This window comes from Formica exsecta, unplaced genomic scaffold (genome assembly GCF_003651465.1).
Source record: "Formica exsecta isolate Colony F162 unplaced genomic scaffold, ASM365146v1 scaffold120, whole genome shotgun sequence".
NCBI lineage: Eukaryota > Metazoa > Arthropoda > Insecta > Hymenoptera > Formicidae > Formica > Formica exsecta.
The window spans coordinates 3,055,538-3,080,170 of NW_021848537.1; the positions used below are offsets into that span (position 1 = coordinate 3,055,538).

General features: G+C 36.7%; 1 protein-coding gene across 2 annotated transcripts in view; it reads left to right on the forward strand.

The window, feature by feature from the left end:
• Nucleotides 1-24,633, forward strand: part of LOC115243621 (beta-1-syntrophin) — a 242,315-nt gene that overhangs the window by 116,221 nt on the left and 101,461 nt on the right. The gene's annotated exons all lie outside the window — the stretch shown is intronic.

The window sequence follows — 24,633 nt, forward strand, 5'->3', positions numbered from 1 at the left end:
TATATATATATCAGGGTGAATTTTTTAATATCTTGTGTACATATACATATATATTTTTTTATGTATTTTATGTTTTTAAATTGTAAAATTACGGTTTTTGCAGCGCGTTTCCTGGAACTTCTTTTAGAAAAATCAATATTAAAATGTGAATATCATGCTCTTTTTTGTGTACTCGATCTCTTTTGTATGCTCCTCATCTTAGAGGATAATTCGCGGAGATTATTAGCCGTCCTTGTGTGAAAACTCTATTCAATGAAAATATGAAGTCTGATGAATGATCCGTCATTAGCTTAATTAACATTGAATCATGATTAATGTACAATCTTTCTCTCTGTCTCTCTCTTTTTTATTTATTCTCATCTCTTCTCAACCCTCTTTACTTTTCAAAATTCTAAAGATTTTCATGGATGTATTCAATACTTTGATATAAATATTCAAAAGTTGTATGATTATATACTTTTTATTTTTTTATTTTAATGTTTATTTTTATCATAAAATAATAGAATAATATAACAAAAATAATTGTCTTTTTTTCCTCTAACATTATTTAAAAAAATAATATATATCTTTCGAAAATTAAAAAAAAATTCTGTTTAGATGTACGAGATTACTAATTATATGCCAAGGATTCCAAAGAATTCAATGGATCATCAATCAAGATGACATTATACTTTGCTATTATATCCATTCCTTTTTGAAAATCGATAATTCCGCATCCTTTACTTGTGAAAATACATATCCTTTTATTGGAATCTATAACGCGTACAATAAGAATGTGGAGGTATAAAGGGGGAAGCAGGGAAGGGATATGCAAAATATACTCGACGCTCCGCAGCATGCGATGCTAACGTTCATTTTATGCATCCGGAATTCCTTCGAACCGGTAAAATATCGAGCGACTTATATTACGTATGCGCTATCAGGACACACACGTACACTTGCGTCCGCATGCGCGCAAATGCGCATGCGTGTTAAGAAAGACAGCTATAAAGTAGCAAGACTTCCGCTTTCATAAAATGTACGCTATGTCTTCCGAAACACGACCGCTCAGTCAAAATTCCGTCGTATATCGAGTATAAAGAATCATATAAAGAGGGGTTATAAAGAGCTTCGGAAGTTATTCACTGCGACATTATATGAGAAAACAAAGTTAGAAGAATTAGAAAATTGTCGTCTAAGTTTTTAAAAATTCATCACTTTTTTCGCACAAGCTTTGTATTTTTCATATTTTGGGTCTCTTTCGACATTTTTGTTGAAAGGAAAAACTGACTTCAAATTGACTATCCTTTTCCTCCTTTTCTCTCTCTCTCTCTCTTTCTCTTTCGACAAATAAAGTCTCATTTCCCTTACATTCTCAAACATTCCAACCCGGTTGTCATAACATAAAGTGTTACGAAATCGTTTATCATAAAAACGACGAGTGGCACATGTAACAACAACAAGTACAACGACAAGCTCTGCCAGTGCAGCATTAAGCGCACATTGTTAAACATGTGGTACATGTGGTACAAGCTAGTGGCACAGCAGATATATGAGAGCGTACGTATAATTTGAATATTGAATTGATTCAACTAAAAAATGTGTGTTTTTTCTACATAGACGCATGGCCTGCTTATAAAAAGTTAATTAAAATGTCGAAATTAAAATATTGAAATGTCTAATATTAAAATATCGAAATTACTATGCCAGAAAATGTTTTATTAAATCGAGGCTAAAAATCGAATATCGTATTTGAAAAAATCAAAATTAATTCTGTTAATTTGCTATACCATATTATACATATATATATATATATGCGAAACTTTGCAAACGTGTTTAAAACATATGCTTTAATTATGCCCATCTCATTGTTTGCAATAAATGCTTGAATAGTTTTTTTCAATTTTTGTTTTGTCTCTAAAATTTTCTGGATCGAATATTTTCTTTTTTAATATTTTGTTAACAATGTTTTTATTATATATATATAAAATTATAATTTGTCGCATAAATAATTTGTTTATTTAAAAAAAAGATTAAAATAATAATAGTTTAAAAAAGAGATCTATACATATCTATCTCTTTTAAAAGCAATTTATTCAGTCCCATCGACATTGGTCCATCTCTCTCATGTTTAAAGAGTAAAAATGGACCGTTTTAAAACTTTTGATCAAACATTGCTAATCGAATTATATGAGATTGAAAATATTTAGTAGACTCAGTTGAGTCATGTTTACATATTAGAAAATATATTATGTATAATTATATACTTATGAATGTTAATTTAACTTTTTGAAAACTTTTAATATCTTGTCTAAATTTTCCAATTACAATTAACTTTATTTAGTTTACTCTATTTAGTTTATATATAAAAAGTGATTAATCCTTTTTCTCTTGAGAAAACTTGGGAAGAAATTATTATATTTTTATTTTACCGGCAAGTTTTATTAAAATCATAAATGAGTAGCCAGTTGCTGGTTGAATCGCCATTTAGTTTCCTGATGAAGTTACTTTATTAAGTTTGACGAGGTGTTTCTTTGAAATCTGCTTCGGCTTCATCAAAGAAATTATTCCGTTGATTCAATTAAATCCTTTTTATAATCAAAACCGGAGCACAGACTGCAGGATTTTAATAACTGGAATTATGTGGCACGATTATAAAGAATATAATCAAAACCAAAAGCGTAAATTAGAATAAGAAATTCCGCGACAACATTAAAAGAATTTTTATAAATTAAGGATTTTTATATGAATATGATTTTTATATTTTATATGAATTTTTATAAATCAAGAATTTTTATAAAATTGCTATTTATTATAAGGAAAAAAGGTTGGAGAAAAGATTAAACTTTTACCGTGCAAAAGTCAGGTATCGTTTCTTCTTTAGAAGACTTCTTCTGAAGATAGTTGTTTGACAATTTTTAGAGAAGGGAAATGAGAGACTAGGCAAGCCGTTTTTTATATGGAATCGATGGCACGTCGGAAAGTTTTTACATGGCTAGGCAAATGTCGACGTTCAGCTGCGAACGCTGAGGGAACTAATTAAGACAACTTTGCTAGAGGAGCGTCGGAGTTACAGTGCGGTTTTGAACGCTGCGACGATAATTGCGTTACAGATCGAGAATTTTCGGGGCATTTCAGGTGCGAGATGACGATTTCCTCCGTTCCTACATGCCGTTAACTAATTCCGCTCACGTGACGCGAGAATGTTTCAGCGGTGATGCTGATACTTTTGCATTTCCTTTAACTATTCGACTTTCAAAATTACGGTGTATTTACAGCACCTTTTTAAAGAAAATAATCTTTCTCTCTCTTTCTCTTAGCTTAAACGTTTCATATTGAAACCGTCAATTTTTTTTTTCAAATTAATCGACTCTAGTGCTAAAAATTACGGCTGATATATCTACAAAGTAAACGTCTGCTGTAAATCTGTACGCTTATAATTAATTGTACATAAAGGAAATGCCAAACACACCACGAAATGCTTCAATATTAACTCTAATACATACGGTTTACATCCGCAAGTTTGACTTTCAAGTCTTTAATGACATTCGTATATATCTTTAGGAAGGTACATTTTACCAACCACGATTCCTTCCCCTTCTTACACAGTAAACATTTTGTTTGTAAAGAACAAATTTGTTTATGCGGTGTAAATTATATCTACCCGTCATTAACAAGTTTCATATCGACAGAAACACAGATTATGCATGACACAAAAATATTTCAGCGCGCTGGTGTTCATACGTGTCCATCCTCTTTAACTGTTTGGCTACCAAGCTGCGGAGATAGGAACAGTGTGTATAACACTGAGTACATTACAGCATTTTTTTTTGCTTAGGAAAACATCTTTTCCCAGCCCGAATGGGTAAGGTCCGATTAAACATGTTTTATCCTCGAAGAACATACATTTACTTACGAGATATAACATTCTACGCGCGTCTCGCTAACTCATATAACTCAAATTTATATAGCAATCTTTATCAAGCGAGGTAATTTCGTCGGAGCCCTGCTCGTTTTTGCAGCTTTATCATTTCCAACGTTATACATATTTGTAACTTTAGAGTACAAACTAAAATTTCTGTTAAAAAAATATCCGCTTGAAGGCTATTGAAAACACAAATTTCGTTACTTTTATTAATTATTTTATACACATATTATACATTATTATTATTTTACATATTTATATGCAATTACGCTTAAAACATACACAATCGTATTATCATCTTGACTTGCGATTTGTACGAAAACACGTGTCGTATCTGCCTAACTGCCCACTTCCACTCCCTTTGTACAAAGATAACGACCGCGAGCGCTTGAAATAGAGGCGCTCATTGATTTACAGGAGCGTTGCAGACGGCGCAGACAAATCGCGGATCGGAAGTCGGCGTGGAATCACTTTTATCATCGTGTGATTGCACAGTCAGAGACGGAAAATGGGCGGCGGTTGCTTGTAGCGGCACATTGTACACGTATGCAAAGTGGCGGTTACGTCGACGGGGTAAGAACAATGGGGGGAGGGGAGGGGAGGGGAGGGATAGGGCGGAAGGGGGGGTAGTCTGGCGGAAGGGAGGGAAAGGAGGAAAAGGGGTTGGTGGCGCATATACAACGCATTGGGGGAAGGGGGTGAATTTCGATAGGAGAGCGCACGGCTGAAGCTAAGGTACCCTCAGGGGGTGTTCGTAGCGGAGTTATGCAGATCTGACCCCCCCCCCTAACTGCTGTTTCACACGCGATATCATGCATTTGAATGTACAACAGCTTCCAGCTAACTCTCGCCGCTCTTGTTGCTCCGAATAAGCTGGTTCACTGACCCGATCGCTGAAACTCGCGCGGTTATCGGAAAAGATTTTAACCATTCGGTTAAGTTGACGGATAATCATTAGAAGTGAAGAGTGATGACACGTTCTGATGATATGAAATTAAATCAACGGTGCTGGTGATAGCTACGCGCGCGATTAGCTAAGAGGAAATATTGGAATATTAATATCATAATTGTGCTTTAAGAGAAATATATTCTATTTTTTTATCAATATTGAGATCTCTGTTGAATAAAAAAATATATATATCTTAAATATAAATTATTTTTTTATCGAAATAGACATGAAAAAATACAGTTATTTTAGAACTTTTGATGTAACTGTGGCTCTTGCTAGTTTTATTAAAAATGATAATATTTTTATTAATTTATTATTATTAATTTTTTAAATTTTAAAATTGAGATTCCTGATTCAGATTTTCAACTTGATGAAATTTAAAATTCTGTAATTGTTGTAATATGTACATCTGTTATAATTTATATTTGTGAATACTTTGGAAAGAAATTAATTCGAACACATTCTAGCAATATAGTTAGATAGGCGTAGATGGGCGTAGGGATAAGAGCTGACTTTCCTGGTCAGATTGGGGCATGTTTGCATGGTATTTAGCCGATAAGGGTTGAAGGTATCGAGCGTGTAGATTACATGCTTTTAACTGATCCACGATGGGCGTTACTCGAAGCCCTTCTCTCTCTCTCTCTCTCTCTCTCTCTCTCTCTCTCTTCTCTCCTTCTCTCTCTTTCGCACTACTTTCTCTCTCCTTTCTCTTTTTTACCGTGGCTTTTTTAAGCTCTATGTGTCATCCCCCATCTCTCTGCTCCCTCATCTTCTTTTTTGTGCGACGAAGAGGTACGCGTTCGAGTCTCTAATTAAAATTTTTTTCCGCCATCCCTTTAATCAAAAGCTCCACCGCCGCTACGTAATGCTGTAGAAACGAACGATTGTGGCGAAAAATGGAAAGGAGAGAAATACTCCTGTTGATTCGCGCAGGCAACCAGGATATCTACTTGTATTAAGCATTTCAGATAGTTAGACATCTTTGAACTTTTTTTTATTATGTTCTTTTGAGTATCATATCATATTCATTTCAGCTCATACAAATATGTTAGATATATTATCGCAATTAAATTTGTTATTTTTAAAATAATAATTTTCTATTTTTTAATCTAACATTTTTTATCTTATCATGTATTAATTGAAACAATGGTTAAGAAAATAAGGGAATATAACTCTTTTTGATTTAATAGAAAATATAAAATTTATAAATACAGTTTTTTAAAGTTTTCCTAGAATATTTCATTTTTTATTTAAATATATTTAATTTTAGCATTTCTCTCTCTATTTAATATAAAAAACTGTGTTATTTTACTGCCTTTTATTGAAACATTAAGCTTTATTACCTTAGGTTCTGTTTTATAAGATTAGAGAATTCCAGAATTCCCTGATGAATCTATCTTTATAATTCTCTCGTCTATCTATCTTTCTCCGCTTCGTTCGATTCTCTTCGAATTCCTGGTCAGGAGATCACGCGCTGCAACCCGTAGTGAACAATGGTCACTTACGTGATGCTATTAAGGAGATTCGCACACTGTCCAGTTCGCTCGCAATCCGGGGTCTGAACGAACCTTGTCGCCGAATGTTTGCTCGCTAATTGTAATTACGGGGACTTGCTCCCGTTTTAATGAGGGAATGGCGCCGGTGAGGAGGTAATTAAAAACTTATCGGTACGATCTTCTCCCCCCGATATCGACCGATTGAAAAAAGCCCAGCAGTTTATCTGGGCGGGCCTTTTTTCGCGGGCCTCGCGCTTCGAAATCACACGGGAACAAAAGAAAAATTGATGGCACCATATTGTGCACCGGCAATGTGACGCGCGCCACACCATAAAAGCGAATAATCGCCGTTACAGGATTTACGCTCCCCCGATGAAACCTCTATCGTCGTTGCGTTTAATGCAACTTGTAAATCGTAGGTTTTAAGCGTGTCTTGAAATAACGAGCGGACAATTTATCCCAACTCTTCCTTCGCTTTCACAGACAAACAAAATAGCGTAGCTTTATAATAATTAAAAATATTAAAAGATTTTTCTTTGTCTTTATCTTTAGATTTTTCTAAACAATTTTATAAAAACTTTGGAATTTATTGCAAGATGTATTGTAATTATTGCGTTTTTTATTTTATAGGAAACGAGTTCTTCTTATCTTTTCTCTTTCTTTTCTACGACATTCGATTTAATTCTCAAAATCTTCACTTTTTGGCTTCTTTTTGCATTTCTCTCATTTTGGGTTTTTCGAAGCGGATTAATTTCATATGTTCGACTAATTATAGTGACACAGTTATGATTCGCTCGATCGAGAAATTCACGCGATGTCGTCAAATTGGCTGTCGTCGGTCGCGATCATAAACCCGCGAGGAATTTCACGAAATTGACATCGGGTGATGCAGTGGGACAGGTCCATGGGGCGGTAATGAAGCAGGAATTTCCGACATACCGAAGCATGATTGCTGGATAGTGCTGATTGAAAACGCAGTATAGCCATTTCCAAATGGCCACGCATTACCAATTTACGTCAACCCATAAACAGCGATGTTTAATTCTTCAATTAATTCAGAGTTGGTTTCGTCGGTGGATGATCAACGATTTAACTTTCAATTTTGTCGTTTGAATTTGTTTTTAATTTTTGATACACAGTTATAATAGTTATTGTTATAATTTATAACTGTTGTTGTCCATAAGTAAACTGTTGATATTTTTCAACAAATATAGTAACGATTGTCGATACTTCCTTTCGTTACGTAACTTTTGCATGCGGTTCAATTTTATCAGGATTACGATAGGCAAGTGTTTTTATGGTTTACTAAGAAAATAGACAGATGACGGAAGGAGATAATTTAGATTTCTCAGCGAAATTTAGTGTTTGCACTGGGAAACAAACGCCGAGATATACGTGTACTACATTCAGATGACAATAATGTTCTCTTGTAACAGTTATAGCAAAGCGATGCTATTTTCGTCGCGAAAATTCTTAAACAATTGGAAACATTCTAATCGCAGTTTGACTGCTACAAATATATTTTCATTATTGTAGTTGATTGTGCGATATTCAACAAATATAAATAATCAAGAATTTATTTTGGTTTAATTTATATATACTGACAATATTGATATATTGATTTAAAAAGTGTAATCTATAATTTAACAATCGCGGTAATAAAATTTTAGCATTTATATATGTATTTTTTAAAGCAAAATTAAAAATTGAAAATTTCTCCCTCATTGCGGAATCTCCAATATTCGGAGAAAACATGTTCTAACTAGAACATAAAATACATACATAAATATACAATGCAAGATATTTGTATACATATTGTAAATTTGTATAAAATATTCACATCTCGATTGTACAAGTCGAATAATGGAAAATATCGATTAGTTTGTATAAACTAATTAATTTTTAAGTAATTTATATCACAGAAAGCCATGCTTGTGTAACCACAAAATCGGAGTAGGATTAATACCGTCTTATTAAGGCGCCATCGCGTATGTTTAAATGAAATACGTGCATGCGTTATTAAACCGCCATCCCGCCACTATCTAATAATACAATATCTCGGAATTTACACTTGAAACGCTAATACAGAATAATGTTTTATCGATTTACTCTGCGGAAATTATGCAATCGCACGTACAAAGTTGACGGTGAAACGTCTCTTAAAAATATATCGAATATATATAAAAAATCAATAATTGTGCTCTGTTTAAGAAATAGTCTTAATTTTTTTTTTTTTTTTTGATTGTTATTTCGATTTTCACAATTGTGTAATGATTTTAATTAAATATTCTTATATTATATTTTTGTGATTTGAATTGAAAAAGTTTTTATACAAAAACAGATCAACATTTTTTTACTCTTGTAAAAATTTATGTCTCCTTGTTATTATAAAAATTTCAACGATATTTTTTTTGAAGAAAAATATCAGTATAATTAGAGGGAATAAATTATATATTATATTTCTTATACTATGTCTCCCCAGTGATACAAGGATCTTACTTTCATTTTTCTTTCTCACTTGACATCCTCGTTATATATGTACAATCTTATATTCAATTCTCTAAATTCCCTTATCAATTTTGGCGGCTTTCGTCGGCGACAACGTTTTTTCTTCTTTATCCATTTACCGCAGGCGTTTCCGGTTATCTTCATCTTCTCGCTCGCGCTACGCCAGTGTGACTCGATTTCTGTCGAGATTTAGGGTCTGCGAGCTGGCCGCAGACTCTCTCCCCTCTTTTTCTCCCGACTCCAACCCTGGCGGCGAAACCTCAAAGCCTTAAATCTCCCGGCCACCCTTTAAAGGCGGCCATTTCTCTGAATGTAGCCGCCACCGCCGTTCCCGCGGGTGTCGTGAATTTCTCCGGAAGTGAGAAAAAAAAGGGGAAAAGAGTCCGGGTAGAAGCCAAGAGAGAGAGAGAGAGAGAGAGAGAGAGAGAGAGAGAGAGAGACACAGGGTGTGGTTTGGGTTTTTCGAAGCGGATTAATTTCATATGTTCGACTAATTATAGTGACACAGTTATGATTCGCTCGATCGAGAAATTCACGCGATGTCGTCAAATTGGCTGTCGTCGGTCGCGATCATAAACCCGCGAGGAATTTCACGAAATTGACATCGGGTGATGCAGTGGGACAGGTCCATGGGGCGGTAATGAAGCAGGAATTTCCGACATACCGAAGCATGATTGCTGGATAGTGCTGATTGAAAACGCAGTATAGCCATTTCCAAATGGCCACGCATTACCAATTTACGTCAACCCATAAACAGCGATGTTTAATTCTTCAATTAATTCAGAGTTGGTTTCGTCGGTGGATGATCAACGATTTAACTTTCAATTTTGTCGTTTGAATTTGTTTTTAATTTTTGATACACAGTTATAATAGTTATTGTTATAATTTATAACTGTTGTTGTCCATAAGTAAACTGTTGATATTTTTCAACAAATATAGTAACGATTGTCGATACTTCCTTTCGTTACGTAACTTTTGCATGCGGTTCAATTTTATCAGGATTACGATAGGCAAGTGTTTTTATGGTTTACTAAGAAAATAGACAGATGACGGAAGGAGATAATTTAGATTTCTCAGCGAAATTTAGTGTTTGCACTGGGAAACAAACGCCGAGATATACGTGTACTACATTCAGATGACAATAATGTTCTCTTGTAACAGTTATAGCAAAGCGATGCTATTTTCGTCGCGAAAATTCTTAAACAATTGGAAACATTCTAATCGCAGTTTGACTGCTACAAATATATTTTCATTATTGTAGTTGATTGTGCGATATTCAACAAATATAAATAATCAAGAATTTATTTTGGTTTAATTTATATATACTGACAATATTGATATATTGATTTAAAAAGTGTAATCTATAATTTAACAATCGCGGTAATAAAATTTTAGCATTTATATATGTATTTTTTAAAGCAAAATTAAAAATTGAAAATTTCTCCCTCATTGCGGAATCTCCAATATTCGGAGAAAACATGTTCTAACTAGAACATAAAATACATACATAAATATACAATGCAAGATATTTGTATACATATTGTAAATTTGTATAAAATATTCACATCTCGATTGTACAAGTCGAATAATGGAAAATATCGATTAGTTTGTATAAACTAATTAATTTTTAAGTAATTTATATCACAGAAAGCCATGCTTGTGTAACCACAAAATCGGAGTAGGATTAATACCGTCTTATTAAGGCGCCATCGCGTATGTTTAAATGAAATACGTGCATGCATTATTGAGCAGGATTAATACCGTCTTATTAAGGCGCCATCGCGTATGTTTAAATGAAATACGTGCATGCGTTATTAAACCGCCATCCCGCCACTATCTAATAATACAATATCTCGGAATTTACACTTGAAACGCTAATATAGAATAATGTTTTATCGATTTACTCTGCGGAAATTATGCAATCGCACGTACAAAGTTGACGGTGAAACGTCTCTTAAAAATATATCGAATATATATAAAAAATCAATAATTGTGCTCTGTTTAAGAAATAGTCTTAATTTTTTTTTTTTTGATTGTTATTTCGATTTTCACAATTGTGTAATGATTTTAATTAAATATTCTTATATTATATTTTTGTGATTTGAATTGAAAAAGTTTTTATACAAAAACAGATCAACATTTTTTTACTCTTGTAAAAATTTATGTCTCCTTGTTATTATAAAAATTTCAACGATATTTTTTTTGAAGAAAAATATCAGTATAATTAGAGGGAATAAATTATATATTATATTTCTTATACTATGTCTCCCCAGTGATACAAGGATCTTACTTTCATTTTTCTTTCTCACTTGACATCCTCGTTATATATGTACAATCTTATATTCAATTCTCTAAATTCCCTTATCAATTTTGGCGGCTTTCGTCGGCGACAACGTTTTTTCTTCTTTATCCATTTACCGCAGGCGTTTCCGGTTATCTTCATCTTCTCGCTCGCGCTACGCCAGTGTGACTCGATTTCTGTCGAGATTTAGGGTCTGCGAGCTGGCCGCAGACTCTCTCCCCTCTTTTTCTCCCGACTCCAACCCTGGCGGCGAAACCTCAAAGCCTTAAATCTCCCGGCCACCCTTTAAAGGCGGCCATTTCTCTGAATGTAGCCGCCACCGCCGTTCCCGCGGGTGTCGTGAATTTCTCCGGAAGTGAGAAAAAAAAAGGGAAAAGAGTCCGGGTAGAAGCAAAGAGAGAGAGAGAGAGAGAGAGAGAAACAGGTTGTGGAAGGGGTTGAGGGGTAGAGATACTACGACAATGCGAACTGTAGCGTGACTATCTGGATGCCTGCTTCGCATACTTGGTGTCGCGTAGAATTCAAACAAAGTGATGCGTCCGGAATTGAAAAATTTTGGAACTTTATGTGTGTGTGTGTATGTCATACACATATATTCAGGCGTGCAAGAATAGATACATGCAGATGCATAGTATATTTTTTAATTTATCTGATATCCTGAATCTCCCCCTGTTTTAGCGTTTAAGACTCCGATAATCAGAAAAAGATTTAACGGAAATAAAGAAAACCTGTTAAAAATGAACGTGTCTCAATTTAAACATTAAAAAGATCAAGTTTTTACATTTTACAAGGAAAATAATTTTCTTTTGTTCATTCTTTAAATAAAAATTAATTCTGCAAAGAGTTTTTCAAAATTTGCCAATCGATATTGTTTCACTTTTCGAACGATCGACATTCGTTAAAACTCGGCGCTCTGTTAATTCGTGAATACCCCGGGGATGATTCATCCAAGTACTTTATTCGACTACAGACTATCGTTACCGGAGCCGCGGTATACCCAGAGGCAACGTAACAGCCGCAACGAAACAGAGCTTCTAATTTCAAGCAGCTGCAACAGCAGCAGAGCAGTTTCCGTTTCTCGTTGGTGATATCTCTTTTGTACGGGATCATGTATAATCGGATTGAGAGCTCGTGTAATTTGACACGTGCACACCGCCAGTGGTATGGCCACTCCTTTAATTATGTCGTATTAGATGTACAACCGGCTGTATACGAGATGTTTTCGGATAATTAAAGGAAAATATTTGCAACGTTTTCCGTGCGCTTTCTGTAAGCCGCGATTTATTTAGATTCATTTCCTCATGATTGTTATAACGTACATTCTCCTCGTAATTATGATTCCTTTTATATTTGATGATATTTAATAAAGAATGTTTTTTAATAATTAATTTTAATTAAAATTTTAGATTTCATAGGTGAAAATAACGTTTAAATAAAAATTTTAAATCAATTTAATATTTTACATTTGATTAAAGAAATAAATATATGTTGTGGCAACGAAGGGAAGAATGCTTATGCTCTTTTTCTCTTTTTATCAAGATGAAATTATAAAATTAGCTTCTCATTCTTTATATGTAACGTTAAATATACGAGATTTCTCTATCAGAAACATTTTGATTCCTACGAAATATGTATTCATATTTAACACTCTTTGCATTTGAAATAACCCGTATTAAAAAGAATGCAATATTCTGTAAACAACTGCTTTTCATTGGTGCTCCGTACACTATGGAAACGTATTTGTCCAACTATGGAAAACCAAACAAACGAACGTCGGCTCGCGGTTATCGAATAATTATCGGGCAATTTATATCTCGCTGCTCCACGAAGTGTGCGCGCGCGTCGTTTGCTAATTTATAATTCATAATTCATAATTTTACGCCGCGCCGGGGACGAGATTACAAATCGCTGCCATTGTTTCTGTCTGTGTACATGCCCTCTTTATCACGCCCGCCATCGTTGTAGTCGACGATCGAAATTTTACGGTTATCGACGCGCATTTTGTGCCGCGCGACGATATTGTTTCTCCTCTATTACGACATCTTCGGGATACGGAGAGATACATGGGATACGCAGTATCGATTCGTGGAGCCGCATCCTGTTGTACGAAATGCAACGTGTACATATATGCCTCCCGGGTCTTTGCCAGTTTCAACAATTTGACTGATCCTCGAAAGCGAACAACTTTTCAATCGCTGGCGCGCTCGTGGACATTTTTAGATTACATTAGGGCGTAAATTTCCCTGTAACAGAGTCCCGCCGATATTCTGTGCAACCGCACACCGGGCTCGAACTACGAGCGGAAACGACACTATCAAAGGGTCAACCTGTCCTGATTTATTTTGCACCGGGGCGGCACCGCGTATCGCTGTGACGTTGCGGTCGCGATAAAAGCAATTTCGTTTAATTAGCGAGAAGAAATTTGCGCCGCGCGTTTTCGAGCCAATTGCTGAGTTAAAGCGCACCAGGCTTTTCGGGGTCGTGGCCGCTTCCCGTGTTAATGATCAAGACGAACGCGCCCAACGACCCTTTGCCAAATTTTTACGACTGCAAACGGTAGACGGGTGAAATCTCTATTCCATTTAACTAATTTAATTGATTCAACTAGAGGAATGTTTATACGTTTGATCTCGAAATGTCAATGGACTGCTTTCGAAAAACCTCAACAGCTGCAGTCAATAAGTATTACTAACCTTTTTAATACGTACTAATAGCATTTTTTTACATAACATGAAAAAAATTTTATATTTATATATTATATAATATAATAAAAAATATTTAATTAAATTTTTTTTTAAGTTATAAATCAAAAGAATTTATCAGAATTAAGTTATTGAAGCTACTCTTTTAAGGAGGAAATGGGAGAAAGATGGGAAGAGAGAAGGGAATATTATATGAATATGAAATATTTTTTTTCTATTATTGAGAAATTTCTTTAATCTATCCCATGTACAGCATCCACGCGTGTACGTCGTAAAGTTACAACGAAACTTATTTGTAAAGAAAAGTTGCGGAACACCCGAATGTCCGACACCCTGGAAAATAAACGGCCCATATATTCCATTATTTATGCAGCTATTCAAGAGAATGTAAAGACTCGAACCGAGAGACTAAAGCTCTTCTCCCCCTTGAATCCCGGGATAAACGCGACGGGCACGGCGCGAGCATCTCGTCGCGACAGGTGCCGCGCTGGAACAAAAGTGCCTCCACCAGCGGAGGTGGTGTATCCCTATGGCGACGTAGTGACGCGGAAGGAAAATCCATCGCAGCGCGGAGAAACACTTGAACGATTTTCCGTGAGCGCCGCGCTCCAATAAATTCCGCCGCGATGCGTCCCGTGAGCGAACTCCCGGAGAGCATTGAGCGCTCTTCCTACCCCTTCATCTTCCCCCCGCGCGTTTCCTTCCCCTCCGTCCCCCCGTTCGCCGTGCTTTCCACGTGTTTCGCGCTACCCGCGTCTCATCAGCAAAATAATTTTCAAAATTTGGGTTGTATCCCGCCTCTCTCTCTCTCCTCTTTCCTCCCCTACCCTCCCGTCACCTGTCAAATTTTTGAGAATTCTTCGAATGTTGTCTGCGAAGCATTCTTAAATGCCGAAGGATTTTATTACGGAAACTGATGATTTTGCTTAATCTTCTCGATTGATTTTTTAAAAATGAAATTCGACTTCATATAAAAAAAAAAAGATAGAATTATATTACTTTTTTTTATATATATTTTCAAAAAAATAATTGATAATTGAAAATTCTCAGAAATGTAAAATGCAATTACAATTATTTTTCCTCAACGCTGTTTACATATGTCCTTGCGAAATTTAATCGTTAAATTAACGAACTCAGTGATCTTATTTTTTTCTGGATTAATTAATAATATATTTTTTAAAACTTGCGCAGGTATATACTAGCGCGCGCGCGCGTATCTAATAATGTTTTTAAACGCGGCTGTACATTAAACCTTGCCTTGTTCTTTCGCAGCTGACTTTCTTCATTTTTCTTTATCCCTCGTTTTAGAGTTCTTAACCGCAAATGGAACGCCTGTTTCGTCTTGAATTTATTACAAGCCCGTGAATTTCTCCCGAGTCCCATTTTCTCTTATTTCACTTTTATTATTATTATTAGCATCCAGCGTGGTCTGGCCCATATTTTACCACTCCCAATCTACCTCCTACTTCTTCGGTCGTCATTTCTTCCCCTCTCGATTCTCTCTCTCTCTTTCTCTCTACTTTTCGCGTTCTTTACCTTTGTTCTTACTCTCTTTTTTCTTACATATTACTTCTGGTTAACGTTAAGCTCGCGATATATTCCAGACTTTAATCGCCTCTCTCTGTCTCTTTTCATCCCGCCGTTTCGTACACGGTGATCATTAAGTACCGCGCAACGCCATGAAGTCGAAGCGAGGGTGGCGCCTGTTCACTCCCCAAATAGAGGGATGCTTGCGAGCGACACAGACTGTGAAAGAACTCGTGCAAACGCGAAGGGATGAAAATGAAGGAGGGTTGACGCAAAGGAAGGCTGGGCCGACTGCTTGTTAATTTTATTACCGTCAACTTTGCCTTTTGAACTCGGCAAGAGAGAGAGAGAGAGAGAGAAAGAGAGAAAGAGAGAAAGAAGGAGAGAGGTGGATTGGATACATATGCCGGAAAAATTATTTCTAACTTTAACTGAATTTTTTGAAATCTTTGAGTGATCTTTTAAGTAAAAAAATATGCTTTTTAAAAAGAATTTTTAAATTTCTAATATTTTTTGATATCCGAATTTTGAGATCCTCGTATTTTAAAAAGATCTCTTTGCTTCGATTTGTCGAGAAAAATTAAAAAAGTTTTGACATTTATTTGATCAACAATTGCAACCATATAAATTTGTCTTTGCAATACCAAATACAATTTATAAAAAAGACTCTTACAATCTGCGGTAATTAAATATCGCGACCGATAAAAAGCATGCAAATATTATTCTCCGTATGACTGCGGAGAGATTTGTTATGGATGAGAAGTTTTATTATTCGGGAATTACAAGAATGGAAAAAGTCCACGGTTTATTATTGTATGCGTGTGCACGCTTGTATACGTTTTATATTGTTAGGCAATGGAAAAAGCGCGGTGGGTGGTTCACTCGAGTAAGGAAAGTAGAAAGCCGAGCTTATTGAATACGAAAGAGAGTATAAGCATTTCGAGTGGCGCGCCGACATCTTTTCTTAAATAAATCACGTCGGGCGTAAAAGACATTTACCGCGTAAAGGACATAGTACAAAGGGATAGATAAACGTGCGGGTGGCAGCGAATACAATATTGTTAAGCGCGACTTCTCTTTCACAAAAATATATTTTATTTAAAAAAGTCATATAAGTATTATATATGTAAACTACAAAATAAAACAAAAAATGCAAAGAAGAATTTCAAGATCCTTTGTGCAGCGGATTAGTGTGGAGGAAAGTCTCACAATTCCAAGAATAAATAAGAATGAAATTCTTTTTTATAAACTGAAAATATTTCGCATTTATACGCGCATTGCTAATGCGGATACGAATCGAAAAAAATATATATTTTTACCGAAATATATTCTTTTACAGTCGCTTTATATATCGAAAGGGTGCAGAGTGAAAGGATAAAGATTTGCCGGATATTAAAAATATCTTCCGCCGGCAACAGACGGAGATCGACTTCCGGTTAGTTCGTTTTATTCTATTTTTAGAGCNNNCGTCGTGAAAAATCGATTGGTCGCCGTTACAAAACCGATCGCGAATTCATAAGTCGGTTCATTCGTGGTTTGTATTTGTCTGACAAGGAGATCGAAATTGGAATAAATTTCAAAATTAGATGAATGTATATTTTTATATGCGCGAGAAATAAGAGAATATATGTCTCTCAGATATTTTAAATTCTAAACAATTCATGTGAAAATTCTCGTTATATATACGCATGCTTTATGTCGTGACCTATGACACAAAATGGACGTAAATCGCGCACTATTCCTCGTACACGAGGCACGTAGAATTTCCGGGCTCCCTCACATCAAAGCGGCACCCTTCGCGCCACTTTCGCGCGAGAACATTCCATTCCGCGGCCTTTATACCCATGCGTCATCTAATAATGTAAACGCGAGCGCGAGTAATGCCCGGTTGTTGACAGAGAACAGGATCGACAATCAAATTCGGGATATCGACGTACCTGGGATTCGTACGTTCGTCCGAGCATGATGGCCGGGCTGGCGCACGAAGGGACCGAGGTACCTGGGGGAATAAGGGAATAAAGTCGATCGCGTTCGCTCGCACGAGGGCTGTATCCCTCGGGCGTTTCAGTGGGATCGACAGGTGGTAGCGGTCTTTCCTACCTACCTATCCACCTATCCTACACTCGCCGCTCGCGCTGTGTGTATGTATGTGTGTGTGTGTGTGCCGAGAAAATACCCTTTTCACGCGAAGGTGCCATTTCGCGTACGTCGTGACAGGCCCCTTTGACGTAAATCATATCGTTTTCGAAAGCGCTTTTCCGATCGCGAACAAGCATCGAAATAATGGGAATAAAACGCGCCGGGGTGAAAGATCGTGCGAAACTTTTTCTACACTCTGTACCAGCGCTCTTCTTTTGGAACCTTTGGAAAGTCAGTGAGCTATGTTCTTTTTTGAATCAAATTTTCTTCGAGATAAAGTCTGCTAATGTAATTTTTCAATTGTCTTTTAGAGATATTTTTATGACGTTCTAGGAAAATAAAAAAATATTGCTCTTTTGCTGGTAAAAAAAAAAAAAATGTTTTGCACATATGAAAGTAGCATGCAATGCTTGCATTGTTAATTTAATCTTTTAAATGTCTTTTAGACATATTTTTATAACGTTCTAGGAAAATAAAAAAATATTGCTTTTTTGCTAGTAAAAAAAAGATAGTTTAGCGCGTACGGATTTAAATTTCTTTTAGAGATATTTTTAAATACCCGAGGAAAAAATTAAACAAAATATTGTTTCTGCTGATAAAAAAAAAATAAATATAAAATAAAAATAAATATTTTGCTCGAATGCAAATTGCTTTTTCGGGGCAGAATAATACTTAAAAATTTAAAGTCTTTTTTCAGATAGTGTTGTACGGTGATCAATCATTTCTTTGATTGATAAGCGAGTGATCGATTTGCAGCATATCAAGACAATCAAAGAAAGATCTTTCTGTATCTTGCGGAGGAAACGGGAAGGATGTACAGGAAGTTTAATGATATTGAGGCATACGAATCCAAATGTTTTATCGAGTATACATATCACGAGGCGGCTCAGTAAAATAAAGCAGCTTATATTTTTTATTCACAGTCCAGGAGATCTTAGAGACGCGTATTTTTTTGAAAAATCCTCTTAGAGAATATTTTTATCATTTCCCGCATTCAGCTTGAAATAAGATTTTATTTTTTAGACGTATTCTCGCGCATTTATCTATGAATATGAAAGCAAACTAGATTTAATATATCGTGCTGCCAATGTGTACTTTTGTTAGAAGCTTGCGGCGTTTTGGTTTTCACCTACAGTTTTATTCGAAGATTTTTCCTCGTTCCCTTCTCGTATCGTCTGTCGGGTGAATTATTCGTCGAATATCCGCAGATTAAACGTTCTCCCGGCAACGCGTTCTCAGAGGAGAACGGCTGATCCCATCAGATTTTTGCTCTCGGACGAGCGGTTACATTTGAAAAGCCGCCCAAGGAATCTGCTCTTTTCTGCTGTTACCGCCGAATAATCGTATGATTCTTGTAAGAGAAAGTTCCGCGAGAGTGTTTAAATATGAGAATCTCTATCGAGACTTACCAAGCCGATCTTTGCAGCTTTCGTTCCCCCGAGCAAAAATTCCTCTCCTCGCGGATTGATTATCAGCTTATCTGGGAATCGCACTTATCGATTTCGTTTTATAACACTCTGTTCATTTCATTACTCCAAACTGCAACGAGAAGCAAAGCTAACGCGATTTGAATGCAAATGTAATATCAACTAGACTGAATAAGCTGATTTCGAAAGTCTTCTCACTAACTTGAATTAAGTTTGATAGCATATTTCTTTCTTTCGGAGAAGAGATATAGTTTATAGTATGCGCTTTTTTATTATGGTTTATTTACGCCGTTACAACTCGCGGCTCTTACTTATCCGAAAATGTTTTTATATCTCCCAGAACGCGATTATTCTAGTAACGTGAGAGAGTCAGCTAGATATCGCGAATAAATCATGAGGACTTCAGATTTACACTTATACGAAAGAGAAGAAGAGGGAGAGAGAAGCGCGCGAATTTCCTTTTTGAGAACGTTTGCAAATAAAATAGCTACCAACGTGTTTCTTTTCCCTCCTCCTCGCCTTTCCAGCCCCTACATACATGCATAGAGTTAAAAAGAAGCGCAGTCAAGTTGAAGTCTATGAAAGCGGTTGCGACTATAAAAAGCGCAAAAATTGCACGCTTCGTCGACTGCGAATACATATGCGCGTGCCACATGTGATATATTGGATACATCAGTAGGGTGTAGAGCGTATGTAACACACGGACGAATGTGTAGTGCGACCGTGTGTGTATGTGTATGTGAGTGGGAGAAGAGGTGGTTACGTAACATGCTGCGCGCAAGAGGAAGCGGGGAGGGAAAGAGAGTGGAGGGGAGTGTGACAAATTGCCGATATTTGTGCGGCAATATCAACACACGAATGTGTGTGTGTGTGTATGTGTTAGGTTAAAGCAAATTTACACCACCCGCTCATGATAGTAATTTTCAACGGATCGTTTAACCCTTTCTTTGATGGCACTCAAGTATATCACAGGTTAATTCTAATTAATAATTTATAAATGTTTATATTGGTATAAATTATCATTTTCCCTATCGATACATTTTCACGTATCGTCGTGTGTTACGTATCAATACATATGGAGTGTTAAAAGAAAGGGCTTTATCAGGATTTGTAGACAAGATGCTCATTAAATCCTAAAAACGTCACGGAATATATTTTTGTTACATTTATATACAAGTTGATACGTCTCATATGTTTACATATGTGCATTTGAAATTATTGAAGAAATTGAAATAAAAGTTTAATAATATAATTTAAACGTTAAAGGATTAAAAATGCATGAATGCTCATAAAATTACCTCGGAATGTACTGGATAATTTACTTTGCAAGAACTAATTTTTACTCGATATGTCTTGCATGATTCATCGAAAGCGTACCGTATAATTTTGGCTTTATGCAAAATATATGCCGGTCTATCAATCATTCGGCTGATAACTCGTGCGACATTTTTTCCCCGACTCTCATGTCGCGCGCATTTCCTGTAACCTCGTTATCGGCAGGATATCGCGTTCCCGAGATATGCGATTTACGAAAAGTGACGGTGTTGAATTTAAAGTTACGGGATCGCGGAAACTATCAATCGAAGCTGTTGAACGATCATCGACGAAATTGAGGACATATATACATTTTCAGATTAAAATATATCTTTATTTAAAATATGCATTTTTGTTTTTATTTTAAGTAAACTTTATTTACATAATATGATTGCAATTAATATATAGAAACTGTGGCACAACCGAATATTACAATAGCAAAAGTTTGTGAAACCGTCTGAAATTTTTTTTTATTTTGTCCTCGAACAATTAACACGTAGAAGAGCTAAGATTGTCGTGCCAAGAAGAAGTAAAAGACTCGTTCTCCCCAAACTTTGCTTATCGCGGGATGAAAAGGCGGAAAGCAAGTCGCAAGGACTTTCGGTCTAATGTTTTTTTCTTTTTCTCGGATAGTCCTATCAGAATTTGCTGGGACTCGGAAATCTGTCGAGAAATCTGCCCCACATTGAGAACGCTTCGCTCTATAGGGATCCTTTGAGAGCAATTCCTGGAGGCTTTACTGTGGGCGCGGAGAAAGAGATGGGTTCTCGCCGCGTAAGAGCAGGCAGGATTCGAATTCTGTTGCCAATCGCAACGGGAGTGTTCGAAACGAATATCGCTCCCAGGACGAGTAGCTAGATGCGATATCTTTGCGATATCGTCCTGCGTTCTATCAGTGGCTATTTCTATCTACGTCATTCGTTTTAGGGATATCCCGCGAAAATGACGAGATGCGAACCGAAAATAAAATAAAAGTATAATAAAACAAGTACATATTAAATTAATGATAAATGATAAATTTCTTTTAACATATAACAGAAAATAATAACATAATAATGCTCTAAAATTTGCGACTATATTTCTCCTTTTTCCTCTCTTCCGCGTTTGTACATATTTCTTTTTTAAAAATAAAATATAAAAAAAAAGAAGATTATATTAGAGACAGTTTATTAATGAAGAAGAAGCCAGAGAAAATTCGAGAATTCGATATTATATTGAAACTTAATTAAAGTAACATACGAATCCTCTCGAATACGTTCGTATCGTGTACGTAGTGCAGCTTTGAATTATAGGTTCTTCAATAGGCCGTGACGTATAAAGATCGAATTACGGATCTTGGGATCGAGCCATGATCGATTTATCGAACTGGGCGCGATAGCCGCCTTCCGGTTTATTAGCTTCCTATCTGGCCGCAACAAGGACGACGCGACGAGGGGTGAAAGGGAGTGAGGAGGCAACGGGGGGATGGCATCCTTCCTGAATGCAGGGGCCAGCTTTCGGGCCACGAGATGGGCAATTGATATTCGGTACGCGCGGTCGCCATCGAAACGCTTTTTCCAGACGCAGGAAACGAGAGAACCCGATTCAACGGGCGCGATTATGGTCGATTGATTCTGCGCCGGCCACCCGGCCCGATTCGACGGCGAATGCAAGCGGAATGCGCCGCTGGAGCAACGCACCTCGTCCTCTCGGATCGATGATGATGTGTTTTGTTTTTTTTTTTGCCCGAATTTCGATTTCTTACGGCGCGAGAATTGTTTGTTCAAACGACGCGAGAAATCTCGATCGCCTGAAGTTTAAGCTCGTAGCTCCAAACCCTTAAATATGTTTTATTATTTGATTCTTTTGCTGCCACGTATCGTTTTTTACGATATGCATATACATTAAGTTGCAGAGTATTCTGCAACTAGTCGCAGTTATATACTCGCGGCTCGGTATTTTTCCAATTACTTTTTATATCTCGTGTATCTAAAATTTATTTCCCCGCACATGGGAGTTGAGATAAAAATAGTAAGGTTTCTCGGTTGCTTGTTTTATACATATAAATTGTAAGAAATTATTTTCTAGGTGTCATACGTGCAAATACTTAATATATAATGTGATTTTATTTAGATTCACGCTAAATTCAAAACTGATATTTCGGGAATCGAAGATTGAATCATTTAAAATTGATAGTCTAGTGAATATCTCCATCTTGATATAAATATAGTATCAAGTGTGATATTCATAAGATTAAATGGGGTAAAAGATTCGCAGATTAATTTTTAATTCTTTTAATTATTTGTGAAGATATTACGGAATTGCCAAAGTTTTTTTAAAATCCATGTGTATTTATATTTTGCAAACTTTTCATCTTAGAAACGTTAGAGATATGACTTGAAATCTATTATGTCTCATCCAAATGCAATCAGAAGTTTAATTAATATCGCACAATCACCGTTAAACACACCTGCATGAAAGCTCAATCAAAGCTCACCGATCTCCTCGTCGCGTCATTCTACGGCGCTACTACTTGCCGACAACAAGCGGCACAATGTCATTCAATCCCGGAGTCTCGCGAATTCTCCTTTGGTCAAAGGCCGCGCCGCGAGTTAACAGCTCGCCGGCGAATGAAAATTAGCGGGCCTTTGCTCGAATTAACGACGACATACAGGCGAGACTTGATTAATTCCGACGCCACTTCCTCGCCCGAATGAATGCACGGCGGATTAAGAGCTGCAAACCCGAGAGGACACAACCGCACGGCGCGGCAGTTACGGTGCGAGATTTGAAGGGGTCGAAGGCCGAAGGGAGGAGGAGAAAGGGTGGAAAGGGGAGGGAGACGGAGGAGTGGATATATCCGTAGAGTTATGGCTGGTATGAAACCCATAGCAAATGATGCAGGCATACGTGACTGGCAAGCGAAGCGTCCGCGCTGCCAGTCGGGTCCGGCGCGTCTCGATGCGCCCTGGCCCGGCCTGGCCGGCTCGATGTAGCTGCAATCAGCAACGTGCGCGCCGCATCCAGGGTGGATTCCACCGAAATAAATTCAATAGAAACACACATCGCGCGTCGGCATGGATGGGGAGGTACATACGTGCGCGCATGAAAAGTTGGACGGCAGCTTGATCTTCGGTTCGCGCGCGCGGACACAATTCCTATCCCCGGGAGTTAAGCCCTTTCAGCGTGAAATTAATTAATTCCATCGCGCACCGTGTCTCCCGGCGGAGATTGGCTGAGAAATATGTCGCTCGAGCTCCAACTCTAAAATGCTGTTGACTTTGCCGTTATCATACGCGGAGATTATTCGCTTGCAACTTGCGAATCAGAAACATGATATTATTTTTGTTTAATAAAAACTCTAGGCTTTACCTAGAAAGGCGGAATGTACAAAGAACTCGCGAATATTAAAAAAATAATAAAATGATTCGATCTGTGGATATACGTAAACTTATTGCCATGTCAATTCTGTAAAACCAACTATAAGGTCACGTCAAGGCAAAGGCGCCGACATTGTGCGCAAACGCTGATGAATGCTGATATATTCAATTAAGGGGATTGACACGATCTGCGGAAATGTCGTTCGTGATCGAAAGTGAGTAAATACAAGCCGGTTACGAGGGGTACTCACATATAGTATCCGTGTGAAGCTGCGTGGCAGACATATTGGATCATCGCGGATACGATACATCAGAATTCCATTCCCATCACGCCGCTGTCGCCACGTGACGACGACGTTCTCCATTAAATTTCGCGTAATAGGGCCGACAAGATGTCGGCTAAGCGGAGGAGCTACCCGCAATTCGAAAGGTCGATACTCGATTTCCGCGACACGACTTTCGTTTCAAAGCCTCGCGTGAAGAAAGTTTAGATTTTTCTTGCCGATCCCCGAACTCGCGAACCTATGTTTGAACCTGTACGAGTAATATATAAAGTAACTTTTCTCTTTATTTTCTAGCGTCTGACATACTTCTTCTATTTTCAGCTCACAAACTTCTCGATAATAATAAGCTCCGAAATTCCAGTATTGTTTTTTTTTTTAACAAAAATAATTTTTTCGAGTTAGAGTAATTAAAGGAAATTTGTAATGTTTGTTGAAGTTTTAATGATAAAAACATATTTTTTTGAATTAAAAATTAATAGGACAATTAGATAAATTCATCATCAGATCCATGATTTTGGTTGCACTTGTATTTTCGCAATCTTTCTGTATTTTAAATCGTACATTATAGATACATACTCTCAAGATTCTTTTAGAGCGAGAAAAAAGAGAAAAAAGTGTAATTATAAACTAGATAGATACTTTATGTAGAGAGGGTGAGAGAAAGTTTCAAGGAGGTTAAAATGTAAACGTTTACGTTTCCTGCCGATCTCTTTAGTCAAACG